The sequence below is a fragment of the Carcharodon carcharias genome, chromosome 17, assembly GCF_017639515.1.
Source record: "Carcharodon carcharias isolate sCarCar2 chromosome 17, sCarCar2.pri, whole genome shotgun sequence".
In the NCBI taxonomy this organism is placed as follows: domain Eukaryota; kingdom Metazoa; phylum Chordata; class Chondrichthyes; order Lamniformes; family Lamnidae; genus Carcharodon; species Carcharodon carcharias.
Window position 1 is genome coordinate 68,332,875 of NC_054483.1, and position 20,370 is coordinate 68,353,244.

Below are 20,370 nucleotides of genomic sequence, written 5' to 3' on the forward strand. Positions count from 1 at the left end.
TTCCCCCATATCTAGGGTGCCATCAACTGCACATATGTGGCCATCAAGGCACCAGTGGGTCTGCAGGAAGAGGTTCCACTCCTTGAATGTGCAAATAGTGTGTAACCACAGGATGCAGATTCTGCAAGTCTGTGCAAAGTACCCTTGCAGCCCCCATGACACTTACATCCTTAAACACTCCCAGGTTCCAAGGCTCTTCAGTGCTCCAGCCCAACTGGATGGATGGCTGCTGGATGACAAGGGCTACCTGTTGAAGAGGTGGTTCATGACGCCTCTCCACCACCCAAGAACAGAGGTGTAGGAGCGTTACAATACGAATCATGCCCCCACAAGGGCGGTGGTAGAGAGGACTATAGGTCTTCTCAAGATGCGCTTCCAATGCTTGGACTGTTCAGGTGGTGCACTACAATACCCCCCAGAGCAGATGTCACTAATCATCATTGCATGCTGCGCTCTCCACAATCAGACACTGGCAAAGGGGGGTCCACTGGAGGAAGAGGATCTTGACACAGCTACACAGGCCACAGATGATGAATCCAGCAGTCAGTCAGAACAGGAGCACAGTGAGGAGAACACTGAGGGTGTGGAGGCAGACCTCTGTAACCTCCGGGGTGGCAGGGACACCAGAGACATCTTGATCCAATGCTCCTTCAGCTAGGCTACTAAAGATCAGTTTCAACAACATGCCAGGGCTGCCACTTCCATCCCAAATGTCTGAAAGGACCCTTTCATCTGAACACAAAGAGCCCTCAGTGCCTGTGCAATAAAGTTCAGAGCCACTTAGGTCCAGCGTTAGATACTGGCATACCCTGCACCAGTGAAACAAAAAGGTGAAGCATTCTCAGGCCATGACGACAAAAGCAAAATTTATCTCATTTTGACAATTCCTAACTATTTACATAAACTTCTCTGGTCTTCATTTCCAAACCAGTATAAAGTAAATGTAAATGAACATAAAATTACCCGTGACCTGTCCCTCTTGTGCTCATGGTACCTTTAACTAACTTTTGTGAGTACTACATCTTGGTTCCCCTGCAGCCCACCCCCCTGCCCCTCCCCTTACCCCCCTCCCCCAACCTCTCCCCCCCCCTCCCCCCACCTCACTAGCACCAGCATTGGAGACAGCCTGCTGTCTTGTTAGCTTTGATGATCTTGGCGGTCATCCTGTGGCCAGTGGAGCCTGTGCTGGCCCCGCCTGGGAGGGAGCAGCCAGTGTCATGGCTGACATTTCCCCAGTCATCGCAGCATCATCAGATGTGACAGTCACTGGCAGAGGGGCAGAGGAGCTGCTGCTCTCATCCAGAGCGTCCTGAAAGGAACTCGCAGAGATGACAAGCAGGTCATGCACCAATGTGAGGTCGCTCTGGACCTCCCTGCTCACCATTGATGGATGAGTACCTAACTGGGATACTGGGAGCCCACTCCATCTCCCACACTGGCACTAACCAACTGAGGTATTTGGGATTGCAGATCCAAGTGCAATCCCAGGAACCCCTTATTCTGTCCCTGGAGCTGCCTCTCCATGAGAGTTGCCACTCTGTCAATGGAGGAGGCAGTGCGCTTGGCCATGAGGTTGAACGCACTACTCATGCTCCACAAGGACCCCTCCACAATGGAGACCGTGGCACGCGTACCTTCATGGACCCCCCACGCATTTTACTGGACATCCAGCATCTGCCACCTAATGGACGACTCCAGAGGCTCATCATCAGCCATCAACTGAGCATCATCCTGGCCCCCAGAAGTCCTGTGACTGCTGGCGCCCTGGGCACTCTCTGCCTCCACCTGAACCTCAAGCAAGTGTGAAATACCCTCACCAATCCGCACTGAGATTCTAGCCACCGATCTAATGCCCACCAAGGTGCTGATATCTGCACTGGTGCCTGCTTCAGAGAGCGGGTATGACGCAGGTGCAACAGAAACTCCATGGTCCTCTGGCGACAGGTGTGGCCCTTCAGGGTCCACAGAGCATGCACCTGCTGGCTAACCTAAAAGGAAGAACAAGGACATGTCATTAGTTAAAGTCATCACACTGTCATTGTTCATGCCAGGTACCCTGGTGAGACAATGGAGATCTGCATCATGGTGCCATCATCTTTCAATGATCAATGGAGATTCCAGGTTCCAGGCTCACATCAATGAAGACACTGCACTAGAACAGGCCAAAGCTCTCACCTCTGTGCACTGCACTCTTACCTTCGTCTGGCACCCCCGCTCCTGCACGCCCAGTTGCACATGGAGCGTGCCGGCTCTCACGCTCTTGGGCATCTTGCTCGAACCTGCTGAGCAGCAAGAGGTTGGACTGCCCTCCGCCTGTATGTGCCCTCTCTGCCTGGCTAAGGATTGTCTTCTCCTGAAAGAACAGAGAAGCATTGATTAGTCCACTCTCTACCTGCAGCGCCGTTGCAGCCTGGCCAAACCCAGCTAAGAAACATCTCCCAGGGCACCTCGGAGTAGTGGCCCTCGAGCCACAAGGCACTCAGTCCAAGCAGCCAGGGCTCACCCCCTCGGCCAGCTCTGGCGTCAATGACAATTGGCACCCAGACTCTAGCCTCCCTGAGGTCCACAAGGAGACAGCCGTACCTTAACACTTCGGAAGACTGACTCATGCTAACACAGTACTCAAGCTTCCTGAGCGCAGCAGGTCACTGAAGCAATTCCAGCACTGCACCCATGTGCTCCGCACCACATCATGGCTGCTTACCATTGCTGCCACCTCCTCCCATGCCCACTTGATGAAGTGCGGTGGCCTCTCCTCCCATCCCTGGGGACAAGTTCTAGGAAATCAAAGTGTCTGGGTGAAGCAATCCCTGATGGCCCATCTACTTTCTATACGAAAATGAAACCATTTAGACAATGCAGAATTATATTTATTTACATAAATACCAACACTATAGCTACAAGTTTCAATATTACTAAGGGTAGAATCTTGTTGAGGTGTCAGAGGCCTTGCAACCCCTGGCAGCCACCTCCTCCAGGAGGATGACGAGGCGCTCGTCAGAAAAGCAGGGGGCTGAGTGCCCACCCGACCTGCCCTCCCGCCTGCTGTGTCCAGCCGCACTCGACTACATTGGGAATGCTGAAGACACGTCCTCCCATGGTAGCTTTCCAGGGGCTACCTGGGCCATTTTTAAACTGGCTGCCATGTCGCCAATAGGCCCGGTGGCCGACAGGCCCCTGTCCCCCGCTTGGCCCTTCCCGGCCAATGCGGAGTTGCGTTTCATTGGCCTTAATTGGTCTGCCAGCATGAAATCACAGTCGGGGGCTGATTGCGGGGGGCGGACTGTTTCCTGGCCGCTCCTGGGCCCGGCCACCATGCCCACCTGATGACCTCAAAATCCTGCCCTAGAAGTTCCTTTCTGACCTCCAAGCAAGTTCTAGGAGATCAAAGTTTCTGGGTTGAAGCAACCCCTGATGGTCCATCTACTTTCTATACAAAAATGAAACCATTTATACAGTCCAGAATTATATTTATTTACATAAATACAAACAGTATAGCTACAAGTTTCAATATTACTAAGGGTGGAATCTTGTTGAGATGTCAGGGGCCTTGCCTGCCAGCTGGAGAGCTGGTAAGAGACCCACACTACCTCTTTTTGGGAAGGTCCACCAAACCACGTGCCAAACTGGCAATGGTAAGGCAAGCAGCTGGCCCTCCCCTAGCTGGAATCAAGACACTGGGGTGGAAATCTCGCCTAATAGCTGCTGGCCAATTCAGAGGCCAGCAGTACCACTTGGGAGGCCATGGCTGCTGCCAAAGGACAGGCACCAGAGTCCCGGAATCATGGAGTGACCCAGGCCTCAAGTGCTGGCCAGGGCGGGGGGAGGTTCCGCAAGACGGGGGTCATGGGGAGAAGAGTGGAGGGGGGTCGGCAGTAAGGGCAAGGGGGTGGCTCTCAGCAGACCCACCCCTCTCTTCCTGATGTCCAGTTCTTCAATCAGGCACTGAGTGCCTAAGGGCCACCCCCACCCCCCTAAACAGGAGGTAACAAGCTGGCTGCATGTTTTTAGCTGTTGTACGCACCCCATGGTGACAGGACCGCCTGCAACTGGGTTAATACCAGCAGCGGTGGGATGAGGCCCTTAAGTGGTCATTAATGGACCACTTAAGGGCCTCAATTGGAGGTGGGGTGGCAAGTTCAGCCATGGGCCTTCCAACCCAGAACTTAATTCTGGCAGAGGCGGGAGGGTTCTGGTACGCCACCAGCCCACCTAAATAAGTGCCTTTCCTGCCTCCAATCTCATCACCAGTGAGATCACAAGGTTCTGGCCGAAGTGTCTGGTACTGTGAATCCAGATGCAATGTAGCACTTGTAAGAAAATTTCAATGAAAAAGGAAAGTCTAAAAGCCACAAATTAAATTTGATGATATCAGTGGGATTTGACAACATGATCATATGACATTAATTTATCTTTCATTTCAGGGGAGGCATTAACCTGATTCTTTCAAGTAAGGTAGTGCCTCCTCAGAAATTGTGTTCACAAGAATTTCATAGCAAGGCAGTAAGCGTTCATCTGCTAATACCACTAAAATGAATTTCTAGGCTTGAATCTCAGTAACTTTGCATAACGCAGTCATAGCGTGTGTTCTGTTACATCTCAGCATCTTGAGTTCTTGGTTATTTATAAAGAAAGAGCTGAACAGATTTTTCATTTTGGAATTCAATACCTAATAAACCATTTATATGATCAGCCGAGAGTATCCTCAAGGGTCTGCATACACAGTGAATGTAATTTTTACCATGTCAACTGGAAGAGACAAAGACGCTTAAAGATTTAATTACACAAGTCATGCCCTTGTTTTATCTGATTTGATACAAAATTCTTGAGAGATTATTGGATTGGAACATAAATTTGAAAAATGGTAATATTAAATGGGACTCTGAAGTGACAGTAAGACCTGTAGCATTATAGCTTTTGCTGTAGCAGCAGTTCACAGCAAGCCATTGCCTGCAGGTTTATGATAGCACCAGTAGAAAGAGATGCAATTAATCTTGTATATGCACAATAAGGAAGCAGATTGCTGATTCAATGGAATGCTGCTGAATAACAGAAACACCCAAAGGTACCAATTAAAACCACAAGTATTTTATTACTGTTTCCTAGAATACCCAGCTCAAAGGCTTAAGATCCCTTCTGCAGTTTTACATTTGTGTTTTCTCCTGTAAAGCATTCTCTGATTCCTCCATTCTTCTCACTTAAGTCATGTTTATGTCTAATTAATAACAATCCATGTTGATTGCACATATAAAATATAAAGAATCGACCATCTTTACTTAGTACTGTTATTATTTGAGGAGCGCAATTTGACTTATGCATCATTGCCATGAGAATTTAATGTATTTAGGAATTACAACATATGGGCTTTGTCATCAGGATATGTCTTAAAAATTAATGAGTACAACGAATTAAGACAGACCTTGTTACTCTTTTATTATTTTTTTCAAATTAAGTAGAATCTGCAGCACAGGAACAAACCATTTGGGCTATGCTAGCCTTCAAACTTCACACAAGCATCTTTTCACTGTAATTATCTCTTACCACCCTGTCCCAAAATCATCTATTCCCTTCTCCCTCATGTATGCATCAAGTTTCCCCTTAAATCTTCCAATGCTAGCTGCTTGAGCCACTCTATGTGGCAACAAGTTCCAGAATTTCACCACTCCAATGTAAAGAAATTTCTCCTAAATTCTTTATTGGGTCTGTTATTGGTTATCTTATATTTATGATCTTTTGTTCAGGACTCACCCACAAGTGGAAACAATTGCTCCCTGCCCACCTTATCTGTTGCTTTGTTAAAAAGTTGTTGTTTAAAATAAGTGTGGAAACAGATTGGGAAGAATTTTGTAGCTTGGCGTTGTAAGGGAATTGAGCTGATATTTATAGATATCACCATACACTGACTCCGTCTCAGATTTTGTTTCATAATTCTCCTCTGAAACGCCTTGCGATGTTTTATTATGTTAAAGGCATTGTACAGATAAAAGTAGTAGCTAAAACACATTGGACAGAATCGTCCCAAGTTTGCACTAAGTGCAATAGCGGGCAGGAAAAGCGACGTTTTACCCATCGGCCGCAATGGAGACTTTTCACGCCATATCATCCTAATCTCACCTCATTAATTATGCATTCCCAGGAAACATGCTGTTTTGATGGGGGTGGGCTCTCATTCACCTGCCACGCCATCACCTTACTGCTTCCTCATGCTAGGTGCCACATTTAAAGTTCAGCCACATGCACACCTCTTAGTGCTTCAAGACCAGGACTACTACATGGAAGACATGGCCCTGAAAGGTAAAAAGACTGCAACCCCACAATTTAATGACGCAATCCTCGACTGCCTTTTGGATATAGTGGAGTCCTGTCGTGATGTCCTCCACCCCAGGTTTTGGTGAAGACCAGCAAGCAAGGTCACCAATCCAGCATTGGAGGCGGTGGCAGGGTGGTCAGCGCCAATGCCCTGCAAAAGAGGCCAGCCACTCAGTGCTGAAAAAGGATGAATGATCTCCTCCTTTCCGCCAGGGTAAGTCACTCTTCTCAAAACTCTCAACTCAAACACTCACAAACCCATCACACATTCGCAGGGATACTCACTGCCAGTTCAAGGGACATCACCATTCATTCTTTCAAACACACCTTCATTGTCCTCATCACATCCATGGGACTACTCACCACCCACATATGCTGGGCATACTTATCATCTGGCCTGGCTGGTCTCCTGATTACACACTCTCCATCTCTATTCATGCAGGACAAGCTGGCACAGAACGAGAGGAAGAGGTTGCAGACTGGTGGAAGAATGCCTGAAATCAAGGTCCTCATGTCTGTGAGGAACTATCCAGTTGGCTGGTGAGGACCTGGACCATTCCTGTGCTGCCGGTGAGGTCGGCAGTGCTCTATCAGGTGAGGAACCAGCAGTGCAACATCCATCAGTCAACCATGCTGTGAGTGAGTTCCCCTCTTCTGCAGTCTCATGCTTTTGCAGGTACATCTGGGAAACAGCTGATGGAATCCATGATGCAGGGCCTCCAATCAAGCCCGGAAGAGACGTCTAAAGAGGAATCTGAAGGAACCTTTATTGAAGACCCATCACAGTGCTCACCCACACCCTCCACCAGTGCAGAGACATACACCTCGGTGGGACCTAGATGTACAGTAGCCTTGGGATCACAATATGGTGAGCACATCAGATTATCTGATCCAAAGCAGGTGGCAGCAGTGACTTCCCAGGTGTCCAGCACTCAGAGGATTGCTGGAGGCCAGAAATCTGCTGAGTCGGAGTCAGATGATGAGCTGGACTTGGTCATGTCTCAGTTGCTGAAGGATGCCCGCCAATGTCATCGCAGACAGGGTGTAGCATGTGAGCAGGCTGCCTCCACCTCCACTGTGGATGTCGGGGGAGCACTAAGAAGTGGCATCAAGGTTAGGAAGGTTAAGAAGATGTAACTCTTTCTTGAAAACAAATAGGGTTGAATAATTACACAGCCTGGGCATGGGTGTTAATCACTTGACTGGAGGCTTGATTGAAGGCCCTGAGTCATGGACTCCGTCAGCTGTTTCCCAGAAGTGCATGCAAAAGCAAAGAGAAATAATTAGTGCATGGCATGAGACTGCAGAAGAGGAGAACTCACTCACAGCATGGTTGAATGATGGATGTTCCACTGATGGTTCCTCACCTGATAGAGCACTGCCAACCTCACTGGCAGCACAGGAAGGTTCACTATTGTCAATAAACTCTCAAGAATGTCTCCCTGTCTGTGGCTTCTTGTTCTGATGAGCAGTGTTTGTGTCACTCAGATATGAAACCCTGGTTCCTGCACAAGATAAAGGCAGGTGTCTCAGTCCAAGGCCTCTTTCTTGTGCTTTGTTCAGCCTTCAGACCAAAGTATTGGTCTGGCATCACGTTCACTGGACACATTACTCATGTCTGAACCTCAATGGTGCTTGTCATTGCTGACAGAATGTTGTGGGCAAGCGTCATAGAGTTCCATCATTCTCTCTGTGCGCTCTCAGCACGTTTAAGCTGGGGTTGGTCCCCATCTCGTCAGCATTTGTGACCAATGATGCTGAGCTCCTGAAGGGGTCAGGTGCTGAAGGCGGACAAAGGATCAGGTACATTTAAAGTTTCACGGCTACGTCTCCTGATCACAGAGTGCAAGTGAGCTGCCTTGGCCAGACAAGAAGTCAGACATTCACAGAGGTTGTGTGATGAGTTATGGAGTGTCCTCACTGCATGTCTTCACCATCCTTCTGGAATCGAGTGACTATTAGGGCCTCCACTGCGTCTCCATGACAGAAGCCTTATCACAGAGGATATGTGCACTGCCATCAGCCAGACTGAAGTCAAACGTTCAGATGCAATGTGAGGATCTATGTCATCATCATCCTCCACAAATCTAGCATCTATGAAGGCCTCCCGAGTGCACCTGCCTCGTCTGCCCAGTGTAACGGCCTTATTGTCATCATCATCGCCTTTGAGGATCTCTTCACCCCCATCACTGTCAACATTCTACTCTTCAGAGGAGAAATCCAGCTCCTCCATCTCCTCCTCAGCCAACTCCTTTACCCATAGCAGTGCCAGGTTGTAAAGGGCGCAGCCGATGACAACGATGCCTGACACCCTCTGTGGACTATATTGCAGGGCTCCACCGGACTGGTCTGTGCACCAGAACCTCATTTTCAGCATCCCAGTGGTTTGCTCCACCAAGTTGCAGCATGAGCCTCATTATTCCTTCATTCTGCTGCAGTCTGAGGCTGCTGCATGGGTGTCATCAGCCACATCCTCTGCAGGTAGCCCTTGTCCTCGAGGAGCCAGCTCTGCAGCCTCTGTAGACCCTGGAACACGTCAGGGATCTGAGACCAACTGAAAATGTAGGAGTTGGGAACCATGTGCAGGCCTGCAGGATGTGTGGTGGTCGCACACCAGCTGAACATTTAGCGAATGGAAGTCCTTGTGGTTGACATAGTTGATTGTTTGTTGCATCAGAGATCTGAGCACCACATGAGTGCAGTCAATGGCACCCTGCACCTGTGGGAAACCTGGGATCTGGACAAATCCAATCATTCTTGCATCCTGGCTTTCCTGGTCCCGTGCAAAATGCACAACATTGTGTGCCTTCATGAAGAAGGCATCTGTGAACTCATAGGTGCATTTGTGGGTGAAGGTTTGTGATATCCCATAGAGATCACTTGTGGAGCCCTGAAAGGAGCCTCTGGCATAAAAATTTAGCACCGCGGTCAGTTTCATGGCCACAGGCAGTGGATGCCCTCCAGGCCCCCATTGCACCACATCCTGCAGCAGCTGGCAGATGTGATTGACCAGTTCCCTAGACATATGCAGTGTTCGGCCACACTGGTTCTCGGTCATCTGCAGGAATAAAAGGTGGCAACTATAGACTCTGGGTCTAGCTAGGCGCCGAACAGCAATGGCTTGCTGTGGCTTTTCAGCAGAATACACAGGCGCTTCAGTTGCCCCTTCTGAGGGTGCCGCTCCTCCGTCTGACCAGTCAGATGCCTTAATTGCTGTTTCCTCCTTTGTCTCCACTCTCTGTATACCATGAAGCATACAGCTAGATTACCAACTTCCATGCTCCTGATGTTCTCCTCCTGTGCGATGAAAGAGAGAAATGCATGGGTTAGCTTGAGTGTCTAAGAGCCTCTCTTGGTTAAGTCTGAAGGTCCCTTAACACACCAGGAGAGTGCTGGCCGCCACTTGGATGGCCAGAGTTTAGTCCGCTGCATAGCTGCCCAAGACCCCACCCACCTCTGCCCCACTCCACCTGATAGATTGGTGGCAACTTCACCCAATGGGCTGCATTCTCCTAACCCGCACTGCAAGGCTGCACTGTTAGCTTGAGCCATGGGGGAGACTGGTCCAATCCGGAAAATTGACATTGCAAGGGGCTGTAAGTGCCTCCACCAGTGACTGCTCCATAGTTAGCTTTGGCAAGGAGATTGTACAACATCCACAATCATCCAATTGTTCTGCAGCCCACTAAAATGCTCATTAATTTGTAGTCTGTGCCCGAGGGGTGAAAAGTTCAGGAGCATTTGGTGGCACTTTCACGCCTCTGCGTTGCTTGAATGGGCAGGTAAGCTAGAGGCCCAACTCCAAGCATGTCAATGTGGCTGCGTCTGAACTGTCTGAAATGCAGAGGAATGGTCACTTTGTATAAGGTTTCCCTAATACATGTCCACTTCCCTTCCCCCAACCCTGCACATGCTTGTGCACTACCATCAACCACAGTGCAGCCCTTGCTCCCTCCCCAGGTTGCCTCAATCACAGGGCAGCTCTTGCCTTGGCACTGCAATGGGTCAGCCCGCCGGGAAAAAGCAACTTGGCTGTTTCCTTGCCTGAATGCGCAACACCTCAAACTTGAAATCTAATAGGCGACCCTCGTGAGCGCTGCGCAATGTTACTGTGCATTCACCTCCAAGTTCTCCTCGAAGTGCAGCCTGCCAAGTGCATGCCTTATATATGCTATTGTGAAACACGTTGGCATGCAATCAAGCCGACATACTCAGATGCTATAGTGTGGGGGAATGATTCCAGCAGGCTGGACTTATAATGATGTGCAGATATTACAATGAGTTTCCTGACATCAGATGTCAGAAAATGCAGTCCACCATTGATGCACAGAGCAGACGACTGCAAACTGGCTTCACGATGTTGTGAAACCGATTTGTGGCCTTCTCGCCACATTGTCCGCTCATGCCATCGAACACATCTGATGCCAGCGGGCACGGAAAATTCCGTCCACAGTTTCTGCCATCTTGTCATCTCAATTTTGAGTATATTAATTAAGTTCATTTATATTGTTGGACTCAAAAACTGCTCCCCACCAGTTCATTCCATGATGTTATCAGCATTCACTAATTAAACAAATGTTTTAAAAAAACAATCTAGTGAAGTGAAAGAAACAGAAAATGATAAACATTAACCATAATTTGTATTAACCAGCTGTTAACATGGCTGAGTGAACAAATATGGTGTACCTAGTGGTGTGGTTTTGAGCCAGACAGATCAGGATGGTAGTAAGCCTAATCCCGTGCCTGTACTGATTTTGTTAATTTCAGCCAGGGCAATGGTGGGGATATTACATTTGGCTTCAGTACCACTGGATTACAGAGAGGAATCCCCATCAGGAGCACAGATTCACCTCTATTGTCTACAAGGAGCTTGCATGCATTTTTATTCTTTATGTTATCATAGTTCTGAAAGTTAGCTGTTCACCAAGATAACTGAAGTCCCTGCCAAACTATAAGAACCAAATAACAAAGCTATTTCCCTTACTATGTATTCTATATCCTGTTGATCATTCTCTTGTTGAATTGGGAATCAAAAAAATCATACAACCTTAAAGCATAAAAGGAGGCTGAGAAGTCCATTTCTTTGCTGGCTCTTTGAAAGAGCTATCCGATTGTTCTTTTACCATAGCCATGACATTTTCTGCCCTTCAAATGTTTATCCAATTCCCTTTTGAAAGTTACTATTAAATCTGCTTTCACTGCCCCCTCAGGCACTGCATTCCAGCTAATGATAAATCGCAGTGTAAAAATATTTCCCCTCATCTAGTCTCTGGTCCTTTTGCCAATTACCTTAGATCTGTGTCTTCTGAAATCCGGCTGTTCTGGAATCAGTTTCTTCTTATTTACACTTTTAAATCCTTTCATGATTTGAGTGTCTTCACTAAATCTCCCCTATTTCTAAGGAGAACAATCCCAGCATCTCTGGTTCCTGAAGTAACTGAAGCCCTCCATTCCTGGCACCATTCTCTGAAGCCTTGATATGCTTCCTAAACAATAGGGCCCAGGTTGGGTACTGTACTCCAGCTGAGGCCTAATGCATTCATCAAAGGTTTGGCATAACTTCCTTGTTTTGTACTCCTATAATTCTATTTAGAAAACCAAGGATCCCCGATGCTTTTTTAATAGCCTGATCAACTGGTCCTGTCAACTTGAAAGATTTCTGTATACACATCCCCAGGTTTTTTGATTCCTACATCTCCTTTAAAATGGTACCATTTTCTTTATACTGCCTCTCCCCATTCTTCCTTCCAAACTATGTCAATAAACATTACAACTATCTCTATATGGATTTTTCTGCAACACTAATTCTTCCCTGAATTTGAAACAAATTCTTACTTTGTAAACAAGGAGATTAATCTCCAACAGATTAATCTATTATTTTGTAAGACTTTGAGAGGACCTATTTTTCTAGTATAGGAAGTCATTCTTTGACCCAGTAAAAAATTTTATACATATCTTCCAATAATGCTTTTTTCCTAAAATTTCCCTTTCTCTAAGTTGTCACCTTCAGACCTCTTGTAATATTATCATAAAAATATTATTAATGTTAATTTTGAAATTGGATTAATTTTAAACTGGCATTCATCCTTGTGACACAAGCAATTATCTTATTCCTTAAATCTTCCTCCCTTAATTCCCCAAGTTAGCTTCCATGCCATTCAGAAACTCTCAATTGGATCTGGATGCCTTCTTAGTATGTTGCATATCAGTCATTTTTGTTATAAAATAACACTTTGTCCTAGTTTAAGGAAACTAGGACTCAAAACATTATGGGCAGAATTTTTTGCTAGTCAGGCAGGCTTGGCGAGGGCGGGCGGCAGTGGTTGGTACACAACTGTCTCCCGCGATCGGGGCCGGACCGTGATTTCACGCTGGCAGGCCAATTGAAGCCTGCCAGTGTGAAACACGTACTGTAGCGCTGATCGCTGCCTGTGTGGCGGAGGGGAGGCGAGGAGGCCAAGCGCAAACTTCGTGTATGCGCACAGGTGCGCGTTGCAAAAACTCCCTGAGACACAGAGTTGCCTCAGGGAGATAAAGATATATTTTTTTAAAATAGTTTTAAGGTGTTCAAAAACATGTCCCCGCTCATGTGACTCTGTTAGAAATGAGGGTGACATTATTATTTTTTTTAATGACGGATTGAAACCTCATACTGCCTGTGGATGAGGTTTCACAAAAAATGCAAAAGCCGCCTGGCCTTTACGCCTGCCTGCCAACTGTAAGGTTCGATGTGCAGTGAAAAATTTAAATCAATTGGACGGTTAATGGCCTTTATAGACCTTTTAATTGTCGGTGGGCACGCTGCCAAATCCCGCGCACACCCGACAACCGAAACATCATTTTAGGCTTGTTCGGGTCGGGTGCGTGCCCGCCTGCCGAGCGAATAATTCTGCCCTATACCGTTGAACTGAAGTGGAAAATTTGGCATAGCTAAATGAATCCAAGTTTGTGCTCCAGTTGTGAAATTTGGGTATTTTTCTGTAATAAATAAACCACTAACCTCTTCAATGTCTGTCTATTTCAATGATAATTATTATTCATGCTTTTCTTCAATTATTTATGCTTTCACATTGGCAACACTAGCAATTTCATTATGCGTAACATCAGTTTGGTATACATGAATATTTCAGGACTGACCTCTTTAAACCAATCCAAGGTAATTCTGTGCAAGTAGCAACTAGTCCAGTAATATTGGAATAAGCTTAACGCATGTTACGCAGTGTCAATCCATAATCATATTATTATTTTTACCATCAAACGTTTTTATAGCTACTTTATAGCTTAGTGAAATTGGTATTATTTTATTGAACAGTTGAAGATTACCCAAGATAGAAAAAACAACTAACTATGACTTAGACTTGGCTAAAAGGGCAGGATTGGCAGCTCAACATTCCTGGCTAAAGGGTATTCGGACAAGATAGAGAGGGGGGATAGAGGGGGAGGGGGGTGGGGTGGCGGGGGGAGTCGCAATATTGATCAAGGAATCAATTATAGCACTGAGGAGGGATGATATCTTGGAAAGATCATCAAATTAGGCCATATAGGTAGAAGTAAAACACACAAAAGAGGCAAACATGCTGTTGGGTGTGTACTATAGGCCCCCAAACAATCAGGGAGAGATAGAGGATCAAATATGTAATCAAATTTCAGAGAATTGTAAGAATAGTAAGGCAGTAATGGTGGAGGATTTTAACCAACCAAATATGCAAGGTAGGGAGGGAACAAAGTTCTTAAGTTGCATCCAAGAGGACTTTTTTAGCCAGTACGTAGAAAGCCCAACAATGGAGGGGGCAGTCCTGGAACTAATATTCAGAAATTAGCTCGGGCAGGTAGAAAACGTATCAGTAGGGGAGCATTTTGGATATATTGACCGTAACTTAGTAGTCGATAGTTATGGAAAAGGATAAGGTTGGACCGGGAATAAAAGTTCTAAACTGAGGAAAGGCTAATTTTACTAAAATGAGATATGATTTGGCCCAAGTGGGCTGTGAGCAATTACTCGCAGATAATACTGTTTCAGAGCAGTGGGAAGCATTCAAAGAGGAATAATAAGAGTACGGGGCAAACATGTTCCCGTAAAGACAAAGTGGGGCGACCAAATTCGGAGAACCCTGGTTGTCAAAGGACATAATGGTTAGGATTAAGAAAAAAAGAGAAGCTTATGGCAGATACCGGGGGTTCAATAAGGCAGAGTCCCTAGAGGAATATAAAAAGTGCAGGGTAGAACTTAAAAAGGAAATTAGGAAAGCTAAGAGAGTGCATGAGAAAGCATTGGTGGGTAGAATAAAGGAAAACCCAAAGTGGTTTTTCAAATATATAAAGAGCAAGAGAATAACTAAGGATAGACTAGGGCCAATTTGGACCATAGAGGTAATCTGTGTGTGGACCTGGAAGACGTGGGTACAATCCTCAATGAATACTTTGCATCGGTCTTCACAATGGAAGAGGACGACACAGGTGTAAACATCAGGGTGGAGGACTGTGAAATATTAGAGGAAATTAACATAGAGAGAGGGGAGGTACTAGTGGGTTTAGCAGCCTTAAAAGTGGTTAAATCCACAGGCCCAGATAAGATGTATCCCAGGCTGTTGAGGGAGGCAAGGGAAGAGATATCAGGGGCCCTGGCAGTAATTTTCAAATCCTCTCTGGCCACAGGTGAGGTGCTAGAGGACTGGAGGACTGCTAACGTTGTCCGATTATTAAAAAAGAGAGGAAGGGATAGACCAGGAAATTACAGAACAGTCATTCTAAACTTGGTGGGGGGGAAGTTACTGGAAAGAATTCTGAGGGACAGAATATATCTGCACTTAGAGAGACACGGATTAATCAGGAACAGTCAACATGGATTTGTTAAGGGAAAATTGTGTTTGACAAATTTGATCGAATTTTTTGAGGAGGTAACCAAGAGTGTTGATGAGGGTAATGTATATGATGTGGTCTCCAAGGACGTTAGTGAGGTTTTGATAAGGTTCCTCATGGCAGACTGTCAAGAAAGTAAGAGCCCATGGGATCCAAGGCAAAGTGGTACGTTGGATCTAAAATTGACGAGAGGCAGGAAGCAAAGGGTGATGGTAGACAGATGTTTCTGTGACTGGAAATCTATTTCCAGTGGGGTTTTGCAGGACTCAGTGCTGGGGCCCTTGCTGTTTGTGGTGTACATAAATGATTTGGATTAAATATAGGGGGTATGATCAAGAAGTTTGCAGATGACACAAAAATTAGTAGGGTGGTAAATAGTGAGGAGGATACCCGTAAATTGCATGAGGATATCAATGGACTGGTCAGGTGGGCAGAGCAGTGGCAAATGGAATTCAACCCAGGAAAGTGTGAGGTAAAGCATTTGGGAAGGGCTAACAAGGCAAGGAATTATACTATGAATGGTAAGACCCTGGAAAGTACTGAAGATCAGAGGGATCTTGGTGTGCATATCTACAGATCTATGAAGGTAGCAGGGCAGGTGCATAAGGTGTTTAAGAAGGCATATGTGATCTTTATTAGCTGAGGCACAGAATACAAGAGCAGGAAGGTTATGCTGGAACTGTATAAAACGCTGGTTAGACCACAACTGGAGTACTGCATGCAGTTCTGGTCACCACATAAGAAGAAGGTTGTGATTGCACTGGAGAGGGTGCAGAGGAGATTTACCAGGATGCTGCCGGGGCTGGAGGGTCTAAGCTATGAGGAAAGATTGGATAGACTGGGGTTGTTTTCCTTGGAGCTGCCAAGGTTGAGAGGGGACCTGTTAGAAGTGTATAAGAGTATGAGGGGTATAGATAGGGTGGATAGGAAAGCACTTTTTCCATTAGTAGAGGGGTCAATAACCAGGTGGCATAGATTTAAGGTAAGAGGTAGAAGGCTAAGAGGGGAGAGCTGAGGAGAATTCTTTTCACCCAGAAGGTGGTGGGAGTCTGGAACTCGCTGCTGAGAGGGTGGTTGAGTCAAAAACTCTCGTAACATTTAAGAAGTATTTAGATATTCACTTGCATTGCCATTTCCTCCAGGGCTATGGGCTAAGTGCTCAAAAATGGGATTCGTGTAGTCAGATCTTGGTTGATCAGCACAGAAACATTGGGCCAAATGGCCTCCTTCTGTGCTGCAAACATCTATGAGTCTATAAAAAAAGATGTTTTGCTTTCAAGTATATCTCACTTCATCCACATGATAATGGCATTAACTTATCAATTTCATCGAAATCTGTTGCGACGTGGGGTTATAACTTACTTTTGAGAATTTCCCTAGTTTTCTGAATTTCATTCTATCCCTTCTCGTTGAATATTGGAGTTATTTCTTGCTATGTGTAGTACTGTCATCGATAGGAGAGGCAACGTCCCATTTTATGGAGTACGCTTTGTTTAAGGCCAGTTGGTTGGTGAATACACTAAATTCTCACGCAACATAGCATATGACATGGGAGCAGAGGGTGAGAGGCATGTAAAGCATTTCCTTATTAAAGATAATTTTAAAAAATGCTAGGAGGCTGCCAAGTGCAGTTGTTCTTATTGTTTTATAGCATGGCTGGACCTGAAAAAGTGCCTTCAGCATTTTGGGCTATTCTTTCATAGAGTATTGTGCTTTTTAAATGATCAATTTAGTTTTTTTTTGCCTACATTAGTTCCTTTCTGTCAGTTTTTTGTACTGATCTTTTTGTATATATTTTTGGCATTTTTAAGTAGGATCATACCTGTCATCTGTGAATGGTTGTCAACAGCAATGTATGTGACAGCACCCCGCCTCTAAGCATCAGCATTTCTTGGTATGCCACTATATTTACTGGTTCCAGAGGAAGAAGAGAAGGCTGTAAGGCAACATGAACGTAGTTCATGAACTATATCTGCCCCTAACCAATTATCTGTGTGTAGAGACCAAGGAGCACTTCCCTTAGCTTGTTAGAGATGATTTATCTTATGATGCTATGGATCATGAAGCAGTGACAGCAAGATGCAGTCTTCTACAGCCAGACCTTCAAACTAATCCCAGCACAGGGACAATACTGTCAATGCCTGTTGAGGTTAACACAACTGTGAATTTTTACTCCACTGTTTCCTTCTGAACAACAATAGAAGATAGCTGTCAAAACTCACAACCAGAAGTGCCAGAGGCATCAAGTAGGTGTAACGAACATTTTTGCCAGGACAAACTGCAACCTTAATTTCTCCGTGGAAACCAGCTAGCAATACAAGACATTTTTTTTGTTTTTTTGTTTGCTGTAGAGGTTTTGCCAAAGTGATGAATGTCATTGACGGCATACATATGTCCATAAAGCCCCCAAATCTTGATTCTATCCTTTCACGAACAACTTTCACATCGCTGTAACCACAGAGAGGAAAAAAATAATGAACATGTATTACAAGTGCTCCACCACCAATTAATTACCTTTTAAGTGTGGTCTCTGCTCTGCAGGAAAACACATCAGCCAGTCTGTACCCAGCAGTATCCCAACAGCAGTGGGCTGATCCATTTTGGTGGCATTCATTGAAAAATAAATGTCAGCCAGGACATGATGAATACTCCCCTACTCTTCTTTGAATAAGACCATAGGATCTTTTACATTGAACTGAGCAGGCAGGTGAGGCTTGGGATTAATATCTGTAAGACAGCAGGCGTGATTTTCAACTGCTGGCTTCACATTTCTCACCCCAAGGAACTTAAGAACATAAGAAATAGGACCACGAGTACGACACGAAGCCCTCAAACCTGCTCCACCGTTCAATAAGATCATGGAAGATCTGAACTTGTCTCAACTCCACTTTCTTGCCTGTTCCCTATAACCCTTGACTTTCCTATATTTCAAGAGTCTAGTCTATCTCAGCTTTGAGTATATTCAATGATTCAGCCTCCACAGCTCTCTGGAGTAGGGAATGCCAAAGATTCACAACCCTCTTGAGAAGAAATTCCTCCTCATTGCCTTCTTAAACAGGTGACCAGCAATGGAAAAGTGGGTTGGTAGGGGGAGGCTATCACACCTCGAATGTTGTATTGATGCCCAAGGCCCAGCTAATACAATTGTCAGACAGTCCTGTAAGTGGATGTCTGAGATAGGCAGAAGGCTACCTAAATAAGCAAATCAGGGCCCTACACCAGTTGTAATAATCCTCAGTTACAATTTACAGGTACAAAGTGGGCAGACTGTGGTGCATCATGTACATTTCACCCAGTTTATAACCAGTGATTAGCAGTCTAACCAGCAGTCTTTAAATGGTTTTCTGGAGACTGATCAATAAATGGCTCAAGAATTTTTCAATTATTTCAATTTCTGTCAACTTTACACCTGTTTTGCGGACTACTTAAAAATTGACCACAGCATTTACAACGGTGTTGTACTGTAGATAGTCGAGTGCACAATCAGCCTAGATTATAAATTCTCATCCTGTAATGGGGCTGGAACCCAAGACCTTCTGACTAAGAGACAAGAACCCTATCATATAGGTACAGAATCATGCCTGTGAATGGGACACCCATTACTCTGATAGTAGACATTCCACTTTATGGTCATTAATGCTGCATAATTACTTAGGGAGCCAGGAACATTGAATAGATCATCTTATTCAACTACAAACAAGAAGCAGCCACACATTAGCATCAGGCTCACTTGGGGAATATTACCAGGATATTAAAATAAAGATTCTAACTGTTTCTCAAATCAGAGAGTTGCTCCAGGGTAGCTCTCCGATGGTCTCCAAGTCACTGTGAATTGTTGCATCTTGCACAACTTTATCATCCAAAGAGACAACGACACAGAGCACTACTCAGCCAAAACTAGCTGCACAGGGTGACAATGACTGCAACCTGAAGAAATGCATGTTGAATCATACTTGCAGCCAGGAAGGCATTAGTGACAGCAACTTGCCTATTCTAAAGAACCCACAGGTACCTAATAAAGTTGAACAGTACAATAACCTAACCATTGTCCTCAACTTTGTCTTAGGCTACCTCAATCTAAATAAACTATCCAGAATCATCTGTTAGAATCATAGAATGATGCAGCACAGAAGCAGGCAATTGAGCCCATCATACCTGAGCTGACATTCATTAGTTTTGATGGATGCAAAATATTACAGTGCTGACTGACCCCCTGCCTCAATCGCAGATATGTAATCCTGGCACACAAAGCTCAAGAACACAAAAATCACAAAATCTGCCCTAACCAGAGGAATGAAAATCTTGTCTCATCATTTTTAAATGACAAGATTTCACTATCAAACGTTAGTTCAAATGGAAGTTATTGGTGACCGATATATTGCACAGACTTGAAATAGTGTTCTGATCTAAGTGCCACAAAGGCCTAGAGCAGACTAAAAAATGTTTCCCATTCTACTGTTCTAATGGTATATCTTCAGAAGTTGTCATTGAATCTTACAGTACAGAAGAAGCTATCCAAATAGTCCCACTCCCCTACTCTTTCCCATTGCTGTACAATTTTTTCCTTTTCAAGCATATTTCCAAGGCCCTTTTGAAAGGTACTACTGATTGCTTCCAACACCACCAAGAATATATGCTACTTTTTAATAGGCTATTGATCTTCAAGTTAAAATTCAAGCCTTTGACAAATGACAAGTTATAGTAAAGAATTTTGTTAAAATATGATTTACATTAAGAGGTGAATAACCTAAGCATTGGGTAAAATGCTGTGAAGCCCATGCAGTGATCAGCCTTAACACACTTGTTTTATAATATGCTGGCAATACACCCATCCAACCAAATCATTGCTTTCTCTATTTCTATGGCCGATTGCTAGGTAGACATGTGGAGCAAATTAAACTGGTTCTATTTAAACTTCTTCTTCAGAGCTATACTTCTCAAGTAAATCGTTACGCTTGAGTGGACAAATGCAATAAGGTCAGTGGCAATGAAAGGGGAACAATTAGAAGGGAAGAATGCTGTAACATTGAAAGGATTGACAAAATATTTTGAAATTACTCTGAAGACTTGTCAGAAATCTCATTCCAAAGTTCAACATTGTGTTTTTGCCTCTGTACTTATCTCACAACTGCTGTCATCACAAATATCATGTTTTAAATTTTTCATTCATGGGTTGCGGGGCTAAGCCAGCATTTATTGACC

The 20,370-nt window shown here is 45.0% G+C and overlaps 1 protein-coding gene across 2 annotated transcripts in view; it reads left to right on the top strand.

The window, feature by feature from the left end:
* The window catches only part of gfra1b (gdnf family receptor alpha 1b), a 285,858-nt gene that overhangs the window by 206,052 nt on the left and 59,436 nt on the right, over window positions 1-20,370 (top strand). The gene's annotated exons all lie outside the window — the stretch shown is intronic.